This window comes from Pelodiscus sinensis, chromosome 17 (genome assembly GCF_052426305.1).
Source record: "Pelodiscus sinensis isolate ZL-2025 chromosome 17, ASM5242630v1, whole genome shotgun sequence".
Taxonomy (NCBI): Eukaryota; Metazoa; Chordata; order Testudines; family Trionychidae; genus Pelodiscus; species Pelodiscus sinensis.
The window spans coordinates 6,529,977-6,557,566 of NC_143068.1; the positions used below are offsets into that span (position 1 = coordinate 6,529,977).

A 27,590-nucleotide genomic window follows, 5' to 3' on the forward strand; every position below is an offset into this window, starting at 1 on the left:
TTGCCCTCACCACATTAGACCTCACAGAGTTTTGGCACAGGAAGCCTTGTCCATCCGAGATTCTGTACATTAACAGTTTCTCTCCTTTGAACTAAGTTAAACACAATCTGACTTTTCCACATATCCCCAATATCTTACAATTCCTGCATTTAAGGTTAACACAGTTTGTGACTTCTCAACAAGCAAATTGCTTACAATGGGCCAACACCATTCTAACTGTTGAATACCTAGCAGGCCTAAGCAAACTGAGTGAACATAACCAAACCCAGGATTTCTTTCCAATTCCAGCTGGCAGTAATGGAAGTATTGATTCAGAACCTGCTTACATAATGAAGCCACCATTGTTGGTCCAAAGTTCATTAAGAATGATGGTCACCTGAATTTTATTCCTGACATGCACTTACTTTAAATAACACAAGGGTAGTATTGCCCAGGCAAAGTGCACAGCACTGTTTGTCTTCAAACATGACGTGAGATTCTCTATGTGTCATGGGTCTTTGGAGGGAATCCCTCCCAGGATGCTGAATGGTTAAGTAAGGCTGTATGTGAAATGGGGGCAGGAAGCCAGTGGAATGTTAGAGGTGACTTCTCCTTAGTGTGCACTTATGGAACAGTGCTAGAACTCAGAAAGCCTCCTTTGTATTCAGCTTACAAGTTGTCCTTGGGTGAGACAAACTAGGAACATTCAGCCCAGATACCACCCACATTACAAAGTGTACAAAAAGCCATGAGACTGCTCATCCTGCTCCTTATATTGCAAATATTTTGCAATTATATGGTGCTTTGTATGGCTATCTGTCGCAAAGCACTGTAACAAGAAGAGTCATTCTCTTTATTCCCATCCTACAGATACGGTAACCAAGGCACTGAGAGGTGAAGTGACTTCTCTACAACAACAAACCGAGCCCATGATAGAGCTAGGAATGGAGCCCTGGTCTCTGACTCTGTCTGCACCTGCCTCCTTTACAGGAACAAAGAGTCATTAAGGTTCTAATGAAAGCAGGTAACTGCTACTGAATAGAAACTGTTACTGAATAGAACAATTGAATCTTTCCAAATACCATCTTCTTATATGAGCTCTCTCTCTCTCTCTCTCTCTTTCTCTCTCTGACTAATCTCTGTAGCAAACCAAGAAATTGTTGGACAAAAAATAGTTGAGAGAAAGGACTAGTTGAGAGAAAGGCCCATAAAGCTGTACAATATGTCAGTCATGTAATATATTCTCAAGTTCCAAATGCCTTTTAAAGCTAATGGTATGTGTTTGGTAATAGTTACTGGCTTGGAATCCAGGCTAGCAGCTGGTGCCACTAATTGGTAGCCCTGAGGAAGAGCACATCCACAGCAGGCAGGCGACCTGATTTCAGGAGCAGTGAAAGGATTGGGGTGGCTGCCTTGCTAATTCTATTACTCATTGTAGTCTTTAATCAAGATGAAAAGTCAAGCGTCCATGAGGAGCTCACAAACAACAGCTTTGCCTGATTACTGGTGTCCAACTCGCTCAAACCTGACAGTCATAGCCTGGAACTGGCAGGCCTGTAACAACTTGTAACAGCAGCTGAATTGCAGCTGTTCATTTTCCTCTCTGTGGTGTCTGCTGGACAATGCTAAAAATAACACCAGAGAATAATTTGTCAGGTCTTCAGCCTCTTTCAGGCTGAAGCATGGTTTGTTCTTTGAGGGGCCAATGTCAAGTCCTATAAAAACAGCAAATTACCTCCAACTCAGTCAAGCAGCAGTGAATAGGTCACCTACTATGAGCTTCAACACAGACTAGTTACATGCAATATCATCACTCTCCCCTTCTGGATCTGTGTCCTGTGGAACATATCCGGGGAATTAAAGAGAAGAGCCTTATAGCAGACAGGTACAGAAGGAAGAGCATTTATTGATCAGTAAAATGTTAGAAGCAGATTGCAGGAGAACTGATGTTTTGAGTGGTTTATGGAGGCAGCTGCATTGCTGATGCCAATAGAAAGTGACACAGTCTGTATCTGGTTGAGACTCAAGTTCAAGGAAAAATTGGCCTTTTGTGTTTCACTGGGGTTCTGGGTGGAAGAAGATTAAGTGCCCTCAAATGTCCTAATTAATCACTGGATGCATGTCTCAAAAGTGATCCCCTTTGATACTCCATATGAGATCTAATAGCATCCCCCAAATCATCCAATCTGATAAGCATCCCTTCCAATGCTCCACTTGAGTCCTGGGCATTCGCTTTCACTGTCTCATATCCCTCCCAAATGAGACCACAAGAGTGCTAGGGTCCATTCTGTCAGCCAACAGTCAGGGCAGTGAGTGGTGTGTGTTTGTGTTATACACCCGAGACTTCAACTACTGAGACCAGGGTCCCTTGCAGCGGGCAACCTGGAGGAGGTTGACGGGCGCCCCAACAAGTTTACATGGAGAGCTTATTACACCTCATATTTTAGCTGCTAGAATACATGATCCCTTCACAGCGGGCAGCCTGGGGAGGCTGAGAGATGCCCAATGGATCTGTCACCTGGGAGTGACACAAATCCAAACGCCCAAGCTCTCCCTATACCTGTCCCTTATGACCGGCTGAAGTTCTTTTAAATTGTGCTTGGTTCTGTTACAGCAACTGAAGGAGTCAGGTTAAAGCTTAAACAGTTACTATTTTATTGTTACAGGGTAAACTTAGCCGTTAAATGCTACTGCTGTGTTACAGATAACACAGCCACTACAAAGGACAGGATACAAATTACACTAATAAGTCACTTACAGGTACCATGAAACCCTTTTGGTTCTCTGAGCTCTTATTAAATGCATGCAAAATAGACACCTAGCAGGTATATAGTCTCACCCCTGCGTTCCAGACTTGGCGTGGCCAGCGTCTTTCTCTCAATCCCTCGGGAAGAAGTAGGACGAGGTTGGGTGTCCCACAGACCTTGGGAGACAATCAATACCTGCCAGCAGGTGTAGATAATTGGAGCTCAAATGGGGTGGGCTACTAAACCCCTCTTTATACCCCTTGGGTCACGTAGGCTTGTTCCTGGTCTCAAGTGGCCAATTAGGAAAAATGGCTTTGAATGCCAAGTTTCCCATGACGGGTGCAAAGCATAATTCACACCTGGGAAAATGCAGACAATGGGCACCTCTGGTATGTGATGGGCAAAGATTCCTCTCCTGGGACAGTGCAGGCGTGTCAATTACTGGTACTAGCCATCAGGGCAACGGGAGGCCCCCAGGTCGTCAGCTAGCCCATTTACTGTCTGGTTTCTGTTTATGGTAGAGTCAGGGACAGGCAGCACACCTGCGTTCCCTGGGCATCAAAGGCTGACTGCCTTTCTCTTGCTCTCGAGGGGGGGGGGGAACAAGATGGGGTTCATGTCTGGCTACACTCCCCCATGTCCCATATGAACTGGAATCATCCCATCCTTTGGGGACAGTCTCCCTACAGTATTCACTGAAGTTGTGTAGGCCCAAGCTCCCACAGCTCTTTTACTCAGCTCCTTCGTGGAGAGCAGGTGAACACTCCGTGCATTGCTAGCTGTGATCCAGAGAAAATAGGGGCTTTTACCAGGTGGGAGGAGGACAGAATAGCAAGGTGCTGGCCCCTGAACAAGGTGCGAAGCCCTCAGGAAGAAGGGGCAAAGCTGGGGCAACTAGCCCTCAGTGCTGACCAACCTCCCAGCAGCACTTGGAGTGCACCACACAGGACGTAATCTTTTATTTAAATGGCCCAGACCCCTGGCCACCACCACTGCTGCAGTATCAGTGGTGGCTGCTGAGAGACCAGGGCCCTTTTAAATTGCTGGTTGTCCCCTTTGCCAACCCTCTGTTGGTGGGCCTGCTTTTACCAAACTCCTCATTGGCCTTCCCTTTGGGTTCCGGCCCCTCCACATACTTTTCCAGTAGGCTTGTGACTGAGACTGAACCTTATTCCAGATGGCAATGGGCTGAGGAGATGAAATGTCACTGCAATAATAGCTCACACATGTGTAAACAAGGGAAGTGGCAAAAAATTGCAATGATAAGGTTGTTTGAGCGATGGCTTTAGAGAAATCCATGCCTAATATGCATACACTGCAATGGCAAACTAAAAACCATAAAATTCTATTTCAGCCTAATATGGCAAGAAACCCTGCGCAATGCAAGAAACCCTGTGCAAACTGGACTCCAGCACGCATGTGTTTTGCAGGCATTATGAGGATGCGTTACATACTGCCTAGCTGCTGGCGACTAAGAATGTTCAGAGAAAGTATTTCCATGCCTAGTTACTTTAGGGTATGTCTACACTAGTCCCCTAGATCGATCTAGGGAGGCTAATGAGGACGACCGGAATTGCAAATCAAGCCCAGGATTTAAATATCCCGCACTTCATTTGCATGTTCCCATCCGGTCGCCATTTTAGAAATTGACTAGCCTGAAGTAACTGCCCGTGTCTACATGCGGCAGTGAAACAGGATTCCGATTTAAAGCCTGTGGAAGAAAACATTGTCCTCACTCTGCGTTTGTAAGCAACAAGTATTCAGAGGCACTTTTATTACAAGCTGCAGCAAGGGAAAAACTGGTTCGGACAGGGGGGGAAGTTCCCCTTCCCCCCTCTGAGGCAGATCTTCAAATACAAGCAATTACGAAGCAGTTTATATACTGTCCATTAGATATAATAACAATAACAATTAGTCTCCTTCCCATTACAAACACCAATGGCTAACAGTTATTTTAGTTCCACCCAGATGCTCCTTATCTCAAGGTCCCTGCCAGAGTCAGCATTCTATCCTTATCTCCGTATGGAGGCGAGAGACAAAGGCAGCGTCTAATTACAGATCTCGCGTTGTCAGGCCGCAGACTTAGCCCGACTCTTGCTCTGTTGTTATCAAGACCAAGATGACGGCACACAAATTCCCTCATTTCCTTTTCCTGCCTCCACAGTTCCCACTTTTGTGCTTACAGCACAACTACCTTTCTAAACCTTTATTTTCATTAAACATTACATAATTATTACAAACATAAAAGCTATTTCTATTACTACCTCTTTTACAACAACAATCAAATATGAAACCTTTAATAAGCAAAAGCAATATAATCATTAATATCCCCAATATAATTCTATGATGGGGCTGTTCTATAATTTTAGCAACATAACACAACATATCATAATTAGTACACCAGAGAGAATGGGCTATGGATTAAACAGATATTCAGAGATTTCTTTGAACCTCTGATAAGAGTGAAAGCAGATTTTGGAATCTGTCAGGTACTAAGGTAATCCAGTTAAAGGGTATTTGGAACTTAAGGGTTAATTGCATCTAAAAACCCAGTTAGGGAGGGCAGTACATGCTGATGGTAGCTGTCCGTAAGCACAGAGTCCAGATCAAAGGGAGAAACCCAAACCACTCCCAGAAGTATCTCCTTGACAATATACAATACTTCGCTTCTTTCACCAAGGTCAGTTCTTAATGTCCTTTTGTAGTAGGAATCTCTGGGCTTTGGCGGTGTCAGAGGAGTGGACTTTTCCTCTTTTTTTCCTTGAAACAGTCGTGGTTCAGCATCATTCAGGGGAGAGGTTACCAGCACATCACCCTGTAATATTTTGGTTCTTCTGGTGTCCAGCAGGTGGGAAAGCAGGACCAGCAGGAGAGAGAGGCTTATCAGCAGTCAGGGTGGGATCATTTCAAGATGGAGGGATCTTTTTGCAGTGAGAAGCATTGGCCAACAGTCAGTTCTTAGCACTTCACAGTGGTGGTGGTGGTTAGCAAAACTTGGCAAAGGTCTTTCTAGAGCGGTCTTTCACTGATGGATATGAGAGTCTCTATTCTCTGAGCTAAAAGCCAGCTGGCTTCTTTGGAACCAAGCTTTTTTCCTAGGAATAAAGCAAAGAGTACAAACAATCCCGCGCGGTTGTTTGGTACCGGCCTTATCAAAGTGAGGCCCTTTGGAATGTTCCCCTTTGCCAGGGGAACCAGGGTCACAGTAACTGCTGTACTGTATGATTCCTAGGGCTGGCCTAATGATTTGACATGTCAGTTCTCAGCAAGATACCATGAACTGCCTCAGTTTACTCCTATAGTTCCTTTCTCTTGACTTTGGGGTTCTCCTTAACCCACCAGGTTAAATACAACAATTTAAGGTGTTTTAATTTACTCTGGAAGCACTGGTTCAGCACCAGAACTATTATGAATGTTATAGTCAAAACTCCCCACATAATTTGGCAAACACTATTAAAATCCATCCCCAAGATATTTCATCGCCTTACTGGCGCTGCCCATGATTATAAGTTTGACCTCTATTGCCTGGTTGAGTGCCTCAGAGGTAGGTGTTTGGCCTGGTCCACGATGTTTCCCTATCTTTGTTACCTCAGACGGCCAGCCCCAATATATCTCTGGGCATTGGCCATCAACTCCTCGATCTTTGCCTGCAGGGCCAGTAAACCCTCCTCTGGGTACTTACTTCCGCCATGCCACTCAGGATCTCATGTTGGGTTACCCATTACTGCCGAAGTGCGATAGAGCCACATTCCATCAACGGTCAGGATCATCCGGCGAGGGGCTGTTATACACACAGACGGATATGTAGAGGGGCAGGATGGAGTGATCTGTCTGGATAGTCAAACACCAGTAGGTACCGTTTATTTGGACCAGCTCAATGTTCATTTGTTTTTCTGTGACAACCACATCAAACCTAGGCAGATTCGTCATGATGTTAAATAGGCAGGTACATAAAATTTCCTTATCAAAGTGGGTGCAACAATCTCTGGGTACAGTGAGGCTCCCACACCTTCAGAATAAGCAATGCCCTCGACTCTATCTATGGGTATATCTAAACTACATGCCTCCGTCGACAGAGGCATGTAGATTAGTTTATTCGAAAAAGGGAAATGAAGCCATGATTAAACTAATCGCGGCTTCATTTAAATTTAAATGGCTGCCCTGCTCCGCCGACAAACAGCTGATCAGCTGTTTGTTGGCAGATCGGGGCAGTCTGGATGCGCCGCTGTCACAAGGAAGCCTTTGTTGATTGGCGCAGGTAAACCTGGTTTCACGAGGCATACCTGCGCCAATCAACAAAGGCTTCCTTGTGACTGTGGCGCATCCAGACTGCCCCGATCTGCCGACAAACAGCTGATCAGCTGTTTGTCAGCAGAGCAGGGCAGCCATTTAAATTTAAATGAAGCCGCGATTAGTTTAATCATGGCTTCATTTCTCTTTGCCGATCTGTCTAATCTACATGCCTCCGTCAACGGAGGCATGTAGTCTAGACACACCCTATATGCCCCTGCTTTGGTCCAGGCAGGGAGGTTATCATTCTGATCACTGTGAGTGAGGAATCCCCAGAGGGGCCAAAAACAAAAAGTTATACTATGGTCTGTCCAGGTGGGTCTTTGGGTCCTCAAGGATTGTCTACTTCCCCACTCCCATGGATAGGCACGGGGGCAATGGGGCCTCACCACCTCCATAAGGGCTGGGTGGTAGTGGCTAAAGCTTACCCTATTCTTCAATACCTTCTAATACCTTTAATTTAGTTTCATTAATTAATAATCCAATTAGTCTCTGGTCCAAATATCTGGTTAGGTCTAGTGAAGTGGACACAAGAGCTGGACAGATCCTTCAAACTATCCAAGATCAATCGATTGGCTTGGCTAGTGTCTAGGCCTTCACGGGCACTGGATATTACTGCATCTACCAGCCTGGATTCTATACAGTTTCTGGGCTATGACATAAGTGCTGCTGACAGAGTTTCCAGGCCCAAACCAATCTGCGATGGTATCTGCTAAGCCCTGTCGTTGCCTAATCAGGCACTTGCCAATTCGATTAGCCAGTCTAGCGCACAGCTGGTCTATACCAGTGTGGAACATCACCAAGGTAAGGACCAGTGACAGTTGTCCTGGTTCTGGGACAGGGGTTTGTTCAGGGCATGATGCACAATTGGGAGGCTCTATTTTGTCCTTAAGGTCCTGGTTAATAATACCCAAATGAGGGCAAGTTAGCAATGGCCATTGTTTAACAAATGATAGTCAAGCCTCAGGGGTTACCTTTGTCTGGGCTTTAAGTGGTAAGTCCCAGTGGGAGTCAGTAGGTCCAACTTCAGTGGCCTGATGTCAGTATTTAGCTGCTTTCCCACAATATTCCATACAAACTTTAACTCAGAGGACTGTGTATTCTTTGTCCTCGTAGTGTTCATGTTGTTATAATAAACAAAATAATTGTATGAATGAGGGGCGGTCCAAGGCCGTGTATTCCTCATTGCTGTTAATGTATATTCATTCTATGTATGTGACTTGAAGTCTGGTTTCATTGACTAGAGTCACTGTTTCTCTTATAGGACCAAGCATGGTTCAGAGATGTTTAATTGTTAATAGGAACCCATGCAATTCCATAATTCTTTTAAGGCATCAGGCACCAATGAGTAGCATGGCAAGTAGCTGTTATTGCAATGGTGAGGTTACTAGTTTCCTCATTGTTGTGGGCATCTTTACTTAAATATGCTGATGTCCCATTTGCCCGTATATTTTCTTGCAGATTTCTTATTATCTCTGGCCAAACCACTTTTAGGGTCGGTGTGAAAATTTGCAGAAGCTAAATATTTCATTTATGTGGCCATTAAAGCAAAACCAATCTGGTGGGGGAGAGGGCTGGTACTCCTCTCCCATCCTTCTGTTCACGTGATGCACTCCTTACTTACTTCTAGTTCCTTTTTGTTTACCTGTGGAGACATTGTTAACATTCTCCTAGCCTAAACAATTACCAAACTATTATCCTTTCACTACATTTTAAAGTTGCCAATTGATTGGACCCAATTATTAATTTTGTTGGTTTAAATTCATGCTTCTGCTTTACTCAAATTACCCTTTCATTAAAAAAACAATGTTCTATACACAGCAACATTTGCAATACATATTACAATTAAGACACACAAGACAAACTTGGACAGAACAAAAACTTTTCAAAATTCATTAAAAAGCAGATAACCAAAATGAATTTCCCTCATGATCATTCTCGGGCACCTTTGATCACCATACCCGCAGGGGGACAGGAAGCTTACAAGAAGTGGAAACTTTGGCAGATGACTAGGGAGGAGTATAAGTCTGTTGCTCGAGCATGCAGGGGAGTAATCAGGAAGGTGAAAACACAGTTGGAATCGCAGCTAGCAAGGTATGTGAAGGGTAACAAGAAAAGTTTCTACAGGCATGTTAGCAATAAGAGGTTGATCAGAGGGGCCCCTATTGGATGAGGGCAGTAGCCTAGTGACAGATGATGTGGGAAAAGCTGAAGTACTCAATGCTTTCTATGGTAAAGTCAGTGGATGTGATATACCTTGACTTTTGATATGGTCTTCCACAATATTCTGGCCAGCAAGTTAAGGAAGTAAGGATTGGATGAATGGACTGTAAGATGGGTAGATAGCTGGCTAGACTGTCGGGCCCCACGGGTAGTGATTAACGACTCTGGATTATTAAAGCGAAGCAGTTCTGAATCATCATCTGCCTCTGTCAGTACACACTGCAGCATTCCCTGGGATCATGTGTTAGAGAGAGGGATAGGTGAGGATGTTCTTTGTCTCCCCAGAGATCTTGGCAGTCTCTCTGCAAGGCAGCAGGACAGAGTATTTGATAATGTTTATTACAAGGGTTTCGGATATAACCAACTTTAGGAAGGAAGCTTTGTTATAAGGTTGCATACACTGGCTCATTAACATAATTGCCATGCTATAGCAGGTCTCCAACTATGGATCAGGACCCCCAAGCTGATCGAGACGGGCCTCATGTCCATCTAGAGCCACCTGCAATCATCGCTGTTCTGGGGGACTGAGTTGGAGCAATGTAGCTCAGCTGTAAGATTGAGCAGAGCCAGTTCAGTTAAAATTGGTGCTACAGTGACTCAGCTGACTTTGGTGGATCCATGGAAACTACATCTCTTGTGCACCTGCATCCATAAATCAGAGGATTCTGTTAATGAGCAAGGGCCACTCTAGGTTCATGGTGTCAGAGTGAATCCATGGGCATCTCTGCTTCTGCTTGTGCAACTTGGTGCCTTCTCACTCAGATACCTGCAATCAATAAAAATTTAATTGGAAAAAAACAATTTACACTCCAGATACGCAAGGAAATGGGGCTTGCTCATGTAAGCATTTGCATATACTGCTGAATATGCACACACAGTCCACATTTGAAAATCCTGGTCCAAGGAGCTTGCCTCCACTTGGCAGGTACAACACTAACCCGGATAAGCAAAAACTGGCATCTGGCATTAGAACACTTCACTTCCCATCTTCATGACAGCAGCAATGAGATGCTGCCTTGTCCTTCTGACTAAACGATTGATACCTGCTACTTTAGGTTCCCGTCTTTACAGAATAGGTGATTGTTATGGAGGCAAGACTCTGACTCTGGGTATTGCGTCTCTGCTCCCAGAGGTTCTTCCACAAGCGCGACTCCTGTGACTTCAGTGGAGCTGTACCCATCCATGCTGGCAGAAGTGAGAGGAGACTCATGCCCTGAGTCTTCAGGTCACAATGAAATGTGATAGTAATTTGTGGTAAAGTTAATGGGCAGGATAATAGGAGGGACATCCGAATGAGCTCGAGGAGCAAGCCCTAAGCCACAATTATGAGTATGAACGATCAGTGACTTTCTGCCTAGAGATACAGGAGGACTTTACAGCATGTTGAAGACAATGAGCTTCCCAGAGATGTTTTCAGGCACTGTTACTTTCTAGCCCCTAAACAGGTTAAATTAATGAGACATTGTGCTTTATCGAACAGTATGGTTTTATGTGACTCACCCTAATGAACAAAAATAATCCAGGGTGCCTCATAATGGTGTTTTTTGTTGTATAGCTCAGTATTTGGTATGAAATATTTAAGGTGTCTGGAGTTAAGCACAGAGATTTGTGAGTAATGAATTTTGCAACGATTCAGCCTCATACCAGGTGAATTGAAAGGCCTATTAGTGGCTTTGATTCTTTTCTGAGGTAGTCCGCAACCAGCAGTGTGCCCACTTGAAAACATCTCTGTCATTTGGACATCTGGTTTCATCTGGCTATTGGTCATGTCATCTTTCCAACCTCCTTCTCTTTAAAAATAAGGAGTGCTAGTCTCTAAGCATTAAGCTCTGTGCAGTCTTGCTTTGTGCCCGCTCTGGCTGTGTTTAGAACATCAGCTGGAGAGCTCCCAGAAAAGAAAGCAAAGCAATTCAGCAGCTTAATTTAAGAAAAATAATTCTAATTATGGCAAGACCTTGTGTTTAGTCCCCAGTTTGGAAAATGTTCTAAGCAAATGTATTGCCTTAAATGGGATTTTAGAAGGACATGCTTAAAGCTAAGTGCAGTTTTAAGTGTTTTTCTGGATTGGGTCTCAGTGCCCTCAGGCCAGCTATCTGTTCAGCTGTGAGCCTGATCCTAAAAGGTGCTGTGCAATGTGCCATCTAATCTTTTCCGTCCTTGTGCAGATTAATTTTATGTGCACTGAGGCATGTGTGAATGTGCACATCCAATAAAAACAAACCTAGCTGTGGGTGCTCTGCTAATCAGCCAGGAAGCATTTGAATCTCTCCTGAGGCGCCTCACAATCACACATTGCTGGTGCTGGGTGCCCTCAACGCCTATTAAAATAATCAGGAACTCTGCTTCTTGTTCTTATCTGTCTGATCTCCAGGCAATATAGGTAGATGGAGCCCAGAGGAAATAGGTCTATCATGCATGCACTAATCCGGTGAAGCTGAAGTTGTGTTGTTCTGAGATAGTGGAAAGGGCAGCACAGGAGCTGCCAGCTATTACTGATGAAGTGTCAGGACTGGGATGTGGGCAGTCAGGGATGGTCATCAAAGAGACAGGTCAGAGTCCAGGAACTTGGCCAGGGGTCATAGCCAGAATCAAGAACTGGGGATCAAGCAAGAGTCATGTTCAATGTAGCAGCCAGACAGGAAGTCTCTCACTTGTTCAGACAACTTCCTATGCTTCTTTCTAGCTTACATAATGTGGATGGGTCAACCAGTGGGGCTGCTTATCCTCCCCAGGCAGAATCTTTATGGGCAGTTCCTCTGGGAGAAATGAAAGATCTGATAGCCCCTTGCTTCTGGTGAGCTATAGAGGGTGTCCAGATGTCCCCATTTTATAAGGACAGTGCTGATATTCAGGGCTTAACAACATAAGACCATAAGAATGGCCAGACTGGGTCAGACCAAAGGTCCATCCAGCCCAGTATCCTGCCTGCCGACAGTGGCCAATGCAGGTGCCCCAGAGGGAGAGGATACATGATCCCTCCCCTGTCATCCACTTCCAGACAAACAGAAAAAAGGGACACCATTCCTACCCATCCTGGCTAATAGCTATTGATGGACCTGTCCTCCATGAATGCATCTAGCTTTTTTAAACCCTGTTGTGATGGGGTGGGCGTACCCCACACTGGAGTAAGGGGAGTGAAAACCCTGTGGGCAGAAGAAGCCCCATCCCTTCATCCAGACTGGGCATGCTCCAAGTCCTGGGGCAGCATGAAGGCAAGAGAGCAGCTCAGTCTGGGCTGGCCAGTGAAGGAGAAGAACCTCCAGCCAGAGCTCCCATGCTGCAGCAGACAGTGACCCAGACAGCAAGAACCAAAGACCCAGGAGACAGCCGCTACGCAGCCCCCACAGAGCCCCAGAGTGACCCAGCCACTACACAGAACGTTGACCCACCAGAATCGGTAGGAAGTAATCCAGGGAAGGTGCTGGTGCAGTCTGTCCCAAAGAGGACAGTGGAGATGTTTTGGCTGGATTCCCTGCTGAGGGAATGGTAGACTGTTCTGCCACTCACAGGACCCTAGGTTGGGACCCATGGAGCAGGGTGGGCCCAGGTCCCCCTGCCAAGGCACTTGCCCCAGCCCTACTGACTCTGGGCTTTAGGCCATACTGTGACAAGGGCTACTTGCTGACTCTCTGTGCTGCTCTGAGGTAAGGGCTTCTTACTGACTCTGGCCACTAGGCCATACTGCCCTGGAGTGAAGACTGACCATGACGGACTCTGACCAGTAAAATGTACTGCCCTGAGAGAGAGGACAGCATTATTGACCTTAGACACTATACTCAACTACCCTACGCTGCAAGGGGATATTTACGAGCTATAGAGATGGCTGACGACCCTGTGTCAGATCAGGTGGCATCCACACCCCTGAATATCTTCACCCCTGTGATGGGGTGTGCATACGCTGCCACACCTGTTAAAGTCCTAGTCTTAACAACATTCTCTGGCAAGGAGTTCCACAGGTTGACTGTGCTCTGTGTGAAGAAAACCTTCCTTTTGTTTGTTTTAAACCTGCTGCCTATTAATTTAATTTGATTACCCCTACTTCTTATAGTATAATTTTTCCTTATTCACTTTTTGCACACCAATCATGATTTTATAGGCCTCTATCATATCCTCCCTTAGTGTCCTCTTTTCTAAGCTGAAAAGTCCAAGTCTTTTTAATCTCTCTTCATATGGTGCCTGTTCCAACCCCCTAATCATTTTTGTTGCTCTTTTTTGAGTCTTCATCTTATATAGGCACCTGTCACTCTCCATCCCCTTCTGGATTTTTCACATTACTGTCTGGGCACTGTACCCAAGCAGAGCTAGAGGTTCTACATAGGCTGTAGGTCCAGGCTGGCAGATGCATTTGAATATCAAGCTGTGATCAGGGACTAAAGAAACAAACATGCTCACACAAGTTCTTGGAATGTATGTTACAAATAAGTAGACCAAGCAAATGAGTAGACCAAGCCAAATGAATAGGAGGGGAATTTGGCAGTCACCAAGGCACCAGTATTTAGAGGAACGGCTGGGGGGAAGGTTTGAAATCTCCTGATCTTTGGAAGTTACAATCAGTTTTTCTTTCATGTACAATGAATCACTGAGTGATCACTTTTTCATTCACTCTCTGCTTTGAGGTTGCTCTTAGGCTTTCAACTTGAAGGCTGTAAGAAGACATTGTTGAGTTGGAACAGCGTTGGAACAGAAAGCCTGAAGGCAGGCTTGGAGAGGAATGAAGAGGGTGACAGGAAAGGAAATGAAAATGGACATTTGGGATTTCCCAGAGCTAAGTACTGGTACTCAGCGCTTTACTGCTTCACAGCAGCTCTGAACATGCCACTGTTGATAGCCAAAGGGGATTGGGCTGAACATCTGTCATCTGTAATTTGTGGCCAGCAAGTTGCAAGCCTCCATTTTTTCACAGGAGAATCCAATCTGAAATGCTTCATTCCCTGGTTTTACTGACATTAGAAGGACACCGATGTTAGAGTTATGCTGCTTCAAATTTCCATCTTAAATGCCAGACTGATCAGTGGAAAGCCAATCCCTCACCCGAGAAGGAAATGAGCTAGTGGTATTGAGTATCATGTACATAGTCCACATTTCCGTAAGAATGGCCATACTGGGATAGACCAAAGATCCATCTGGCCCAGCATCCTGTCTTTCAACAGTGGCCAGTGCGAGATGCCCCAGAGGGAATGAACAGAAGAGGCAACCAGCATGTGAGCCGTCCCGTCTCCTTTTCCCAGCTTCTGGCAAACAGAGGTTAGAGACCCCATCCTCCATTTAGGCTATGTCTAACTACAGACATTTGTCGACAAAGCTTCTGTTAACAGAAGCTTTGTCGACAGAGAGCATCTAGACTACATTAAGCAGATCGACAAAGCAATCCGCTTTGTTGACAAGGAGCGTCCAGACTGTTGGACGGTCTGTCAACAAAAGAAGGCACCCGGAAGTGCTTCTGGAAGGTCACAGGGGCAGCCTTAAAGCCCAGGCACTGCTGCATGCTCTCTGCAGAGGTGCATGCTTAAAGGGATCCTCCTGGGCAGCCGTTGCTTTGCTCCTGCTTCTGGCTTGCCTACCTCCTCGAGGGAAAGCAAAGCTGCTGCAGTTTTTGCTCTGGTTGCCCTGCTTCCTCGGACACCACAGCAGTTGATTTTCAGGTTGGGTTTTTGGCTTGTGTGTTTGTTTTTTTGGTTTGGTTTTGTTTGTTTGTTTGTTTGTTTTTTTGGCTTTTCTTGGCTATGAAGCCTGAGCTGCCCCTGGGAAGGCGATGGCCCCACACCGTGCTGCTGGAAGTTCTGCTGCATGCTCAGGTGAGCATCATGACGTTTGCGGCAGAGCTGGATTCTGAGCCCAGCTTTTAACCCCTCACTCAGGCTGCAGCCCTGCTGCCCTTGCCCCTGAACTTATTCCTGGAGAGGCAAGTTTGGAGGCTAGACACCAGTTCTGACTGGTGGGACCGGCTAGTTATGCAGCAGTGGAAAGACGACCAGTGATTCCGAAACTTCCAGATGTGGAAGGCCACCTTCCAGGAGCTCTGTGCCTGGCTCACCCCTGCCCTGCAATGCTAGAACACCCACTTGCGGGCCGCCATCCCTCTGGAGAAGCACGTAGCCATTGCCCTGCGGAACCTGGACACCCCCGACAGCTACCGCTCCATGGGACATCAGTTCAGCATGGGAAGGTCTACTGTTGGGACCTTCTTGATGGAGGTAAGTCACCCTAAGGGGATAGTCCAGGGGAGCAGGGGCAAGCGGAGAAGGGAGATGGTCAGGACGGGCACAGGGAATGTGGGATGGAGTGGGAGTGCCTGGCTTCACCCTGTGGAGGTGCGGGGGCCATGGAGGGGTTGTCTGAGGGGGGGCTCTCGGGGTCTTGGAAGTGAGGGGGGGTCACCTCTCACAAGCTCACACAACTCCTCTCATGTCCTCTTACATGTTTTTGTATGTGTCCCTTTCTGCAGGTGGTGATGGCCATCAATTCCGAGCTGCTCCACAGGACTGTCCGCCTCTGAGACCTGCCTACCATCTTGGCTGGATTTGCAGGGCTGGGGTTTCTGAACTGCAGTGGAGCACTCGACGGGACTCACATCCCGATCTGCACACCATCCCATCGAGCAGCACAGTACATTAATAGAAAAGGCTACTTTTCCATGGTGCTTCAGGTCCTGGTTGACCACCAGGGACTGTTCACAGACATTTGTGTCGGGTGGGCAGGCCGGACACATAATGCCAGTGTCTTCCAGAACTCATACTTGTACTGCAGGCTTCAGGCTGGGGAATTTTTCCTGGAGAGGAACTATGCATTCAGGGATGTGCAGATGCCTATGTGCATCGTGGCCAATGCGGCCTTCCTCCTTATGCCCTGGTTCATGAAGCCCTACACCGGCCACCTAGATGCGAGCAGGGAACTCTTTAACTCCTGCCTGAATCGGGCGCGCTTCCAGGTGGAGTGAGCTTTTGGCCGGCTGAAGGGCAGATTCAGATGCCTGTTCACTTGGCTGGACATGGGGGAACACAACATCCCCAATGTGGTAGCAGCATGCTGTGTGCTGCACAACCTGGTGGAGAGGAAAGGGGAAGCCTTCCTCCCTGATGGGGGACATGGGCTGATGTGAAGGGGAAGCACTTTGAGCATCCCTGGACAGCTGCCATCCGGCAAGCCCACCAGTTGGGATTGCAAATCCAAGAAGCCCTGAGGGAGCAATTCTCCCATAGAGGCCAATGAGTTTCCCCAGGGCCTTCCAAATGTGGGACTGCCCCATGCCTGCGGTGCCTTCCCCCCCAAAACCCCTCCTGGCCCCACATTCACACATTCTACTCCTTCCTCACACACTGAGAACAGAGACAGGTGTGGGTGAAAACATTTCAACTCTTTATTGCACTGTTGCTTTTTTGACAAAATTAAATAAGAAACTTTTTTTTTCAGAGAAAATAAATTGTTTGCTAACAAAATAGTTACTCTCACTGGTGGGAGGAGGGAATGTCAACCAGGAAGGGAGGAGGAAGGCTCAGAGCTGAGGGGGCTGCCTGGAGGAAGAGCCCCAGGCAGTTTGGCTGTGGAGGCCTTCTCGCAGCTGGCTGCAAGTGAGGGCTGTGACAGCACGGGGCTGGGCAGGAGGTGGGGCTGGACCTGGGTCTGGGATGTCAGGGGCTGGGGGGGGGAGGGACACAGACTGAGGGGGGACTCAGGCTGAGGAGGAGGAGCAGGACCAGGCACAGGTCCGGGGATGGCCATGGCCTCCCGAATCGCAGCACAGATGTCTCTGCACTGCTGGGCGAATCCCTCCAGCAAGTGCCGGCGCCACTCAACCTCTGCCTCCAGCCTCCTGTCCATTGAGTCCTGCATGCATTGCAGGACTTAGATGTGCTGGTGCACCAGGTCTACATAGGTGCGCCAGTGCCGATGGGTTCCCTGTGGCTGTCTGGGTGGTGGGGCAGGTGTGGTGTCCCCCTCCCTCCGTCCCCCCCTGGTCAGCTGGTCCGGCTGTGGAGGAGAAGAGGGAAAAGTCATCAGTCATGCATGCTCACACTGTCCCCAAGAGGGCATGCTCTACTTCTCAGCAGGCAGTGCCTGTCCTAGGGTCAGAGGATGATTATCAGGAGGCTATCAGGAGGGCGAAAGCGCAATTGGAATTGCGACTGGCTAAGGATATGAAGGGTAACAAGAAAGGTTTCTACAGGCATGTTAGCAAGAAGAAGGTGATCAGAGAGGGTGTGCAGCCCCTACTGGATGAAGGAGGTAACCTAGTGACAGATGATGTGGGGAAAGCTGACATACTCAATGCTTTCTTTGCCTCTGTATTCACGGATAAGTTCGGCTCCCGGACTAATGCGCTAAGTAACGCAAGATGGGATGAAGATGGACAGCCCTTGGTGGGTAAAGAACAGGTTAGGAACTATTTAGAAAAGTTAAACATACACAAATCCATAGGTCCAGACTTAATGCATCCGAGGGTACAGAGGGAGTTGGCAAATACCATTGAGGAGACTTTGCCATTATCTTTGAAAAGTCGTGGAGATCGGGAGAGATCCCAGATGACTGGAAAAAGGCAAATGTAGTGCCCATCTTCAGAAAAGGGAAGAAGGCGATCCAGGGAACTACAGACCAGTCAGTCTTACCTCGGTTCCTGGAAAAATCATGGAAGGGATCCTTAAGGAATCCATTTTGAGGCACTTGGAAGAGAGGAAAGTGATCAGGAATAGTCAGCATGGATTCACAAAGGGCAAGTCGTGCCTGACCAATCTGATTAGCTTCTATGCTGAGGTAACTGGCTCTGTGGATATGGAAAGTCAATGGATGTGATATACCTTGACTTTAGCAGTTCTGGGCTCCCCACTACAAAAAGGATGTGGACGCATTGTAGAGGGTCCAGCGTAAGGCAATCAAAATGATTAGGGGGCTGGAGCATATGACCTATGAGGCGCAGCTGGGGGAGTTGGGTCTGTTTAGTCTGCAGAAACAAAGAGTGAGGGGGGATTTGATAGCAGCCTGCAACTTCCTGAAGGGAGGTTCCAAAGGATGCAGAGAGGCTGTTCTCAGTAGTGACAGATGGCAGAACAAGGAGCAATGGTCTCAAGTTGTGGTGGGAGAGGTCCAGGTTGGATATTAGGAAAAACTATTTCACTAGGGGTACGTCTAAACTACATGCCTCCGTCGACGTAGGCATGTAGATTAGCCAGATCGGCAGAGGGAAATGAAGCCGCGATTAAAATAATCACGGCTTCATTTAAATTTAAATGGCTGCCCCGCTCTGCCGATCAGCTGTTTGTCGGCAGATCGGGGCAGTCTGGACGCGCCGTGCCAACAAAGAAGCCTTTCTTGATCGGCACAGGTAAACCTGGTTTCACGAGGCATACCTGTGCCGATCAAGAAAGGCTTCTTTGTCGGCACGGCGCATCCAGACTGCCCCGATCTGCCGACAAACAGCTGATCGGCAGAGCGGGGCAGCCATTTAAATTTAAATGAAGCCGCGATTATTTTAATCGCGGCTTCATTTCCCTCTGCCGATCTGGCTAATCTACATGCCTACGTCGACGGAGGCATGTACTCTAGACACACCCTAGGAGGGTGGTGAAGCACTGGGATGGGTTACCTAGGGAAGTAGTGGAGTCTCCATCCTTAGAGGTGTTTAAGTCTCAGTTTGAGAAACCCAGCTTGACAAAGCTGGGTGGATTTAATTGGGATTGGTCCTGCCTAGAGCAGGGGGCTGGACTTGATGACCTTCTAAGGTCTCTTCCAGCTCTATGGTTTTATGATTCTATGATGATCATGTGCATCTCAGTAAGGCATGCTGTGGCCTGGCCTGCAGCTATGGCCTCCCTGAGCCCAGAAGGTGTGCAGGCCACCATCCTGCCCCCGCCTACTCCCCCCCCCCCCACACATCCCATGGCCGAGCAGCACAGACAAGTGTCAGGCCATAGTTGGGGTTACTGCAGAGTGCTGAGAGGCCTGCAGCTGTGAGGCAATCCCAGCATCTCCAATCCATGCCTGCAGCTGGCCTCACTGCCTGCAGGAGCAGGTGGTAGCTAGCAGCCATGCTGGTGCAGGGGTAGAACGGCCCTCCCTGAGGGCGGCCATGGGTGTGCCCTCCTTTCCCCGAGGCTGTGATCAGCATGACATGTCACAGCACTGCACCATCTACTTGGCTTCCGCCTGCCCTGCCCTGTGTGTGGAGCAACCCTGAGCTCCTGCTCACAAGTTCTGGGGAGGCCACACATCTCTGAACCCCCAGGGGAGAGAGACCCTCCCAGCACCAACCACCACTGGGAGCAGGCTGGGGACAAGAGCACCTGCCCACCCACACACAGACTGCATATGGGCATGCCTTCATGCTCAAGGCACCACCCTCTCCTGGGGACAGTGCTGTGTGTGTGGCCCCTGATGGAAGCCCAGGCTATTCCAGGCCCCTCTGCCATCCATGGGATCCCAGTGTGGCCAGACACTTCCCTTCCCTGCTTGTCTATGGGACAGGGGTGGGAGTGGTAACCATGGTCCCCTCAGCTCTTTAAGGCCCCTTTGAGGCAGGGCCCACTGTTCAGGCCACACATTGCCTTGCTCCTGGGATGTCACCATCCTCTGTTAGGATTGAAAGTTTTATCCTTTTTATATTTGTATTTTAGGCTTAGTAATGTAAGGTAATATATTTAATATTGTAGTAAGTCAAATCCTTTAGTTAAGTATATATCTCCTATATTTCCTTGTTCTAAAGTTTAGTAAGTAAATAAACAGGATCTCATATTGTGTCTATGTTAATGAGATTAGAAATATTGAAGGCCTGGGCCTTCGATGTGAATTGTTTTGATTTTGCTTTTGCTTAATATAAAACAGTACTGTTTAATTTTAAAAGATTTTGCGAAAGACTGTTTATATGAATGAGATACGGTGCGAAGGTTATAGTTAGAGCCAGATGGTCAAGAGAGAAGGAGGAGAATGCGGGGTAAAGACAAACTGTAAAAGACAGACTGCAAAGAAACATATCGGCATCAGAAAAACCATCAGTGCATACCCACGGTCAAGAACTGATCAGATTGGCAGAATTGATGGCTCTAACGGTAAAGGGCGGGCACCCCTAAAAACAACTGATTAACAATCCAGGACAGGATGAGCCTTCAAGAAATGTTTGGGAATGAATGACATTAACAAGATAACATTCTGGTCATAAGCGGCGAGGAGTCCTGTGGCACCTTATAGACTAACTGAAGTGCAGGAGCATAAGCTTTCGTGGGCAAAGATCCGCTTCTGACCCACTTCAGTTAGTCTATAAGGTGCCACAGGACTCCTCGCCGCTTTTGCAGATTCAGACTAACACAGCCACTCCTCTGATTCTGATTGGTTTTGCACGATCTACCTTTTGTAAAACCATGTTGTAATTTGTTCCAATTGCCATTAGCCTCAATGTCTCTAACTACTTTCTCCTTCAAAATTTTTTCCAAGATCTTGCATACTACAGATGTCAAACTAACAGGCCTATAGTTACCCGGGTCGCTTTTTCCCCTTTCTTAAAAATAGGAACTATATTAGCAATTCTCCAGTCAAAGGGTACAACCCCTGAGTCTAGAAATTTATTAAAAATTTTTGCTAATGGACTTGCAATTTCATGTGCCAGTTCCTTTAATATTTTTGGATGAAGATTATCTGGGCCCCCCGATTTACCCCCATTAAGCTGTTCAAGTTTGGCTTTTACCTCAGATATAGTAATATCTACCTCCATAGCCTTAGTCCCATTTGTTATGTTACCATTATCCCTAAGTTCTTCATTAACCTCATTAAAGACTGAAGCAAAGTATTTGTTTAGATATTGGGCCATTACTAGAGTATCCTTAACCTCCACTCCATCCTTAGTAATTAGTGGTCCTACTTCTTTTTTTGTTTTTTTCCTATTTATATGGCTATAAAACCTTTTACTATTGGTTTTAATTCCCTTTGCAAGGTCCAACTCTACCTGACTTTTAGCCTGTCTCACTTTGTCCCTACATGCTCTAACCTCAATAAGTTAGCTTTCTTTACTGACCATTTTCCACTCCTTATATGCTTTCTGCTTTTTCTTAATCACCTCTCTGAGATGCTTGCTCATCCAGGGCATCGCTATAAACAAGTGCTTGAAACTCCTTGTTAGCTGTGGCATGGTGTCAGGGCTTAGCTGTCTTTGTGAATTGCAACTGGTAGAAACATAGGTGCCTATGGAACATGGGTGCCTACAGGGTTAGGTAGCAACTTTTGGTGATTTTAAAAGCTTTAGTGGATGGACTTAGGTGTCGTGGCAGCCTGAGAGCTGGGGGCTGCTGAAGCCTAGTGGAAGGTAGATACACGGGGAGCTGGGTATGCAGTTTTATGTTCCTATTATAGGCTGCCAGAGACTGTAGCCCAACAGTTCAACACCTGACGCCTATCTGTCATCAGTCTAAAGAGAAGGCTAATCAGAACACCTGAGGCCAGTTAAGGCTGATGAGTGCACCATAAATAACCCTTCCTAAGGCAAGGGAGGGGGAAGGAGTAGAGGGATGGACCAGAGGAGAAGTAAAGGAGAGTGGGGCAGCCCAGCACAAGAGACTGACCTAAGGCATGGGGAGGAGGTACTCAGGAGGAGTTGGGGAAGTGGCCCAGGGAGGGGCCACTGTTCCATGGGGCAAGAGCCAGGCCTCACAATCCACTTGGGTCTACTCTCTCCATAGGGCCCTGGGCTGGAACCTGGAGCAAGTGGGTGGGACTGGGTTCCCCTAACCCCCTCTTGGCTGGTGGGCTGCCTGCAAGAAACAGGTGAGACCCTGTGGCCTAATGTAGGGGCTGACCTCCCATAGCCTGGTCTTGTCTATGATGAAAAGGGCTAAAAGTGGGGTACCCTTGCCTTTGTGGCAGTGTTAGGGGCACTGTGAGCCTGAGGCACGCAAAGAAAACCCAACCAAGAAGTGCAGAATCAAGAGGCTTAGCCTCAACCAGCCACTGTGCCTAAATATTTTTGAGGATCTGAACCTTATCCACTCCCTGCCTCAGTTTCCCTATCTATAAATATAAGGTAATACATCTCACCCACCTTTGTATGGTGCATTGATATTAGATGAAAAGCACTGTGGTGCTGTACAAAGAGACAGTGCTAAGCCTTTGCATCACCTTCAAAAACTGGATTTCACTCCATATCAGTTTACAGCATTGTTGTTCATTTTCTGTCTAATTCTAGCCATATTAATGATGAAACAGTGCTTCTGAAACACTCACTGTGCTTCTACTTGAACTTACATAGCTTAGGTACTATAAAGTTCAACTGGGGAATCAAAAATGTTTGACACTTATTAAGATTAAATACAATTTCATTTCAATCTGAAAGGAAATGATGGGTTGGATATATAAATGCCTGAATGCTCTGAACACAACCTGAATTAGAATTTTTACACCCATTCAATAGAAAGGGAAAGCGTATTCAACATAGAGCTGTAACTCAGGGTATGTTTACACTTGATTCCTCCTTCAAGGGAGGAATGCAAAGGTAGACATCTGAAATAGCAAATGAAGCAGGGATTAAAATATCCCATGCTTCATTTGCATAATTGTGGACTGCCACTTTTCTACAATAGTGCTATTTTGGGACACCAAACTCGGTCCCCACGGGGTTATTTCGAGAGAAAACCCTTCCCTTGAAATAAGCCTTACTCCTCAAAACACCCATTCTCTGTGCAAGTTTTCATTACACTTAGGCCTCTTTATAATGTTCAGTAATAGCAATTTATAGTCATCTCTGGCCCCTGCATACTACCAGAGTGTTGTAGAGGGGCCTTCGCTGTGAAGGAGAGTCAGGCCTTGCATCTCATATAAAATCTGTTACCAACCTTCAGGGTACATAGTAATTAGGCTACTTGGGAATTTTCTGTAAAGTTTTTGTTTTGCTTTTGCTTTGGTTTTAAGCAGATAATGCAGTTTCTCAGCAAATGAAGATTTTCTTATTTTCTGTCAGGAAAACCAAATTTAAATAGTGTGGGTTGCGTAGACTGGAAAAATAAACATTGGTTTGTCAACTGTTTCATATCAGCTCAGTTCAGCATTAATCTGCGTCCACCTGAGCTGCTGTAGTGTCTCGTGGAAGTTATAGCTGGAGTTCCTCATGCCCCTGTTGTTCTCTAAGGCCCTGGTTCCCTGGCTGCACTACAAGCCCCATGAGGAACCAATACAAGTATAGTACATTAGGGGAAAGGTAGTCCTGCTCAGCAGTCAATGCATTGAGGAGAATATATTGTTTATGATCATGACAGAGGCTAATAGAATCTTCATTACTCCAGTTTTGTGTGAGTGTAACTGCATCTCAGTGGAGCTATAGCAACATAAAACTGGAGTAGCATAGTGGGAATCAGATGCCATATATACATTGAACAAATATGAAAAATGGGAAACAGTAAAAATTTAAATTTGGTTCCCAGATAATGTGCAAACAGAGGGAAAGGCCTAAATTCATTGTATAAATCATTCGCAATGGGTAATTTGTTCAGCTTTATTCAAAACATAAACCAACAAAATACCCATTGACTTCCCAAGTTAGAACTTTGTCCTGGATTTTCTCCTGATGGGTCTAATAGTTGTCTTGCTCGAGAGAGCATGGTTAGTAGTATTAAAGGGTGCTGCTCTGGAGGACACTTATTGTCTGAGCTTTAAAACCCATCACGTACACCCAGGATGAGCCATCCCAGATGGACAATGAGGGACAACACAGACAGACCAGGCAGACCAATGAGGGACCAGGTCCGAGGAAGCACTGGCTGCTTTTACCTGATGTACTATGATCACTACTTTATTGTTTCAGAAAGACCACCGGACAGAAGAGTATCCAGGAAGGACTGCACCTCAGGGTTCCCTCCACCCATGGACTTATGAGCTATACCAGAGACAAAGACTTTGTTTTGATTTATGGGTGGTGCCTTCTAGGACATATCTAGATATGTTTTTAAATACCTCCCATCTATACCCAGGACAAAGAGGGCTACACCTATCATTTTAAACCTTGTTTGCTTTATTTTCCCTGTAACCCACCCTTGAGCCCCCAGATTCACTGCACCTTAACTTGTTCAATTTGTCTTTGCTTTCAATTTGTTTCAAACATTCACTTAAAACATTTTGCTATGCTATATAATAGTAATTAGTTTGCACTGCTTAGTCATACGTGTTATTATTGGCATAGGCCAGGGGAAGAGAACATAGACTAGGAGCTATAGACTAGGAGCTATATTGTTACTTCTTCATCTACTAAATGTACTTCTGGCATCCTGTCTGTTTCCTTTAACTGTAATTCATATTTTTTCTTCTCTCATCAGTAAAAAACAAACAAACCCTCTCACTCCCCCTGTACAGAGTGGGACGATCATGCTCTTGTTCAGACTTGGCTCTAATAGCCACTATGATTTGCAGCCTTTATATAATCAGCTAATTTAATGTAATTCCTACACTTTCAATCAAGCCTGGTGAGCAGATGGCAGAATTAAAGCCTGTAGGTTGTGTCTAATGATGAAGCCTGATTTCAAGATCTCACTCTTAGCCTCATGTTGTCAGAGTATTCTGATATTCCAGGCATAGATGCAACCAAATTAAAATAGGGGTGGGCCCGGGGAGCCCAGAAGAGAGAGAACATGAGTCTAACATCTTGATGAAATCCTCCTTTAAGAGAGAAGAGCCTTACAGAACTGAATAGAGATCAAAACCTACCTATAGCATTTGAACCTCTTTCTATAGACAGATGAGTTGGATGAGGAAATATCCTTTATTGGACCAGAATTTGTTGGTGAAAGAGACGAGCTCTTCTTCTGCACTGGTCCAAAGCTTCTGCACAGGTCCAAAGCTTATCTTTTTCGTCAACATATTTTGGTCCAATATAAGCTATTACCTCACCCACTTTGACTATTTATTATGCCGGGACTGGCACAGTTATTATATCCCTGCTAACTCCTTTATATTGTTTTTTAAATCACTTTATAAAAAGGGCAGAATTCTCAATTGAATTTCATAAGGGTGGCCTCAGAACTACATTTTCAAACTAAATTGTATAAGACTTTTCTATAGGGAATTAAACAGCTGTGACTGTGACTCACCCATGTGGACGTATCTGTAATTAACTCATACCAAGCTCTTTGCTGAAGAACTGATGCCACCTCTCCATGTGTATTTGTGTGGGTAGAGAACACTTTGAAGACACACAATGATATATAACAATGCCATAGATTTTCTAGTAGCAGCACAGAGCAATATATTTCATCTGGTAGCACTTTGGGTTAACTTAGACTGGTGTTGAAAGGCAGTTCGGGTAATAGGTTTTTAGGAATGCTTAGGATAAGATCTTAAACTTTAGCTTCTCTCTGTTTGCCACCTTGGAAGTCAGTTAAGAATCCCTGCTGGTCATAGGTTTGACCAACATTCATTTTCCCACTCAACAGATTTCACAGCTACATGGGTTACTGAGTCACACTACCCTACTAGCACCTCTGACACTGGGAGGATGATCTAAAAGCTAGGACAGGGTCAGGACCCCTGAGTTTGGTTCAAGCTCTGACACTGACAATTGTTTCCCTTTCCTATAAAATGGGGTTAACAATACTCAGAGGATAGTGTAAATCTCAACCCATTAATGTCAGAAGTGTTTTCAAAGCCTTGGATGAAAGGTGCTGTAGAATCCTGGAACTATTGTCAATGGTTTGTATTATAGTTGCCCTACATGTGGATGCACAGGATCAGAGTGTGAGAAGGAAGGGTAGGTACATATGAGGGCAGGGGAGGCAGCCCTGCATGCTGGGGAAGGCAGCTGCTGCTCTCTGATTAATTCCTTTAAAGAAGAGGGTGCCCAATGGGCAAAAGACAGGAAGAGAATAGATAGAATCATGGTAGCATCAGCATCCTTGCACCAGTCAATTGCACAGGAAGGACCTGCTCAGCCTCTATGAAATAACTTATACGAGACCCTGCATTGGGTATTGCCAGTCGGATTGCTTGATTGCTGCCTGACCATGCCCATCAAACACACAACGCCTCCCCTTTGCCTGGAGGCATGATCGCATATGGAGAAGGCAATTTGGACTCAGCAGTTACTGTGGCAGGAGGAAGCCCTACCTCTATCTATTTTTGAACATTGCTGTTTGGAAGTTTCCACAGCTTCACTCAAGAGGGTAATTATTCCAAATTGCAGAGGTGGGTGGATTAAGATTGTTTTATTAAAATAATTAATGTGTATCTTTTGGATGCTGGTCCTGGAGGCTGCCAGGTGTGTGGCTGTACTGCATATGCCATTAACAGGACCAGGACAGACACTAAGATGAGAAGGCACCTTATACCTAGACAGCTACCGAAGACAGAATCGGGACAAACCAGGCTGGCCAGTAGGGTAGAGTGAGAGGCTCTCTTTCCCCTTTGTATGAGCTCTTCTCCAGTCCTGACACTTGGGGAAGCACAGGGCTGACTCAAGCAATGGGCATATAGGTGGAGAGGGGTGAGCAAGCAGGGCCCCTTCAGCCCTGCAGAGAAAGCCCAGGCCCAGAGAAACAGTGCTTGAGAGAAGTGCCCTATGGGCACTATCCCTCTCAGAGCTCCCCCGGTGCCAGGTGTCCATGCTGCACTCCTTAGCGGCAGTTTGCTCTCAGCTCTTACAGGGATCAGGAGCATTATAAAATACCTAGACTTTTAGACAGACATACATGCCAGGGGCTGCTTAGGCATAGTTACCAGATTTGCACATTTGATTTACCATCTGCCCGGACAAATTCATATTTGCATAGACAGCTGAGGGCTTTGTTGTGCCCCTGTGGTTGTTGAGTTGGCAGGCTTGGTGAGTGCAGTTTAAACTGCCTGTTTGCAACATGTTCTCCAAAATGCACAGTGAGGGTGGGCTAGGGCTTAATTGGCAAAAGGAAAGTGACAGGAAGGGGCATGGATGAATTTTTTGGCATTCACTATCTTGACGGGCCCTCTGTGTCTGTTGCTAAACCTCTGCTCTCCTGTGTGCTTGGTACAGTGGCTGTGAAATGTCCAGAGGGCCCCATTTGCATCTCTCTACACTTTCCCTCTGCAAGCTGTGGACATGCAAGATTAATTCCCAGCCTTGATTGTCAGCATCTCCGTGTGCAGGTTCATCAGGTGCAGCACTGACTTGGGCTTGTCTGAACCTTGATGATAAGCTCTCCTTGTTAAAAGCCATTATAGTTGCTTCTAGCTGAGTGTAATTCTGACTGACTGCTATAGTTCTCCTTTGCATGTAATTGAATTCATGTTCATCAGAAAGCAATGAAAAATAAATTGTGTGCGTGTTTTTTTCCCCTCATAAAGCAATGCATGACACTCACTCTGCCTTCCCTGTTATCTTCCCCTTTGCAACATATTGTAATAGAATTCATGGGAAAAGAACAG

General features: G+C 46.2%; 1 long non-coding RNA gene across 2 annotated transcripts in view; it reads left to right on the top strand.

Moving 5' to 3' along the window:
• Positions 1-27,488, top strand: part of LOC112546362 (uncharacterized) — a 29,000-nt gene extending 1,512 nt beyond the window's left edge. For both annotated transcript variants that reach the window (XR_016347003.1, XR_003090047.3), the window contains exons 2-3: positions 850-1,003; positions 24,010-27,488. This is a non-coding gene — a long non-coding RNA (uncharacterized LOC112546362). The remainder of the gene's footprint in view (positions 1-849; positions 1,004-24,009) is intronic.
• Positions 27,489-27,590: the final 102 nt, after the last annotated feature.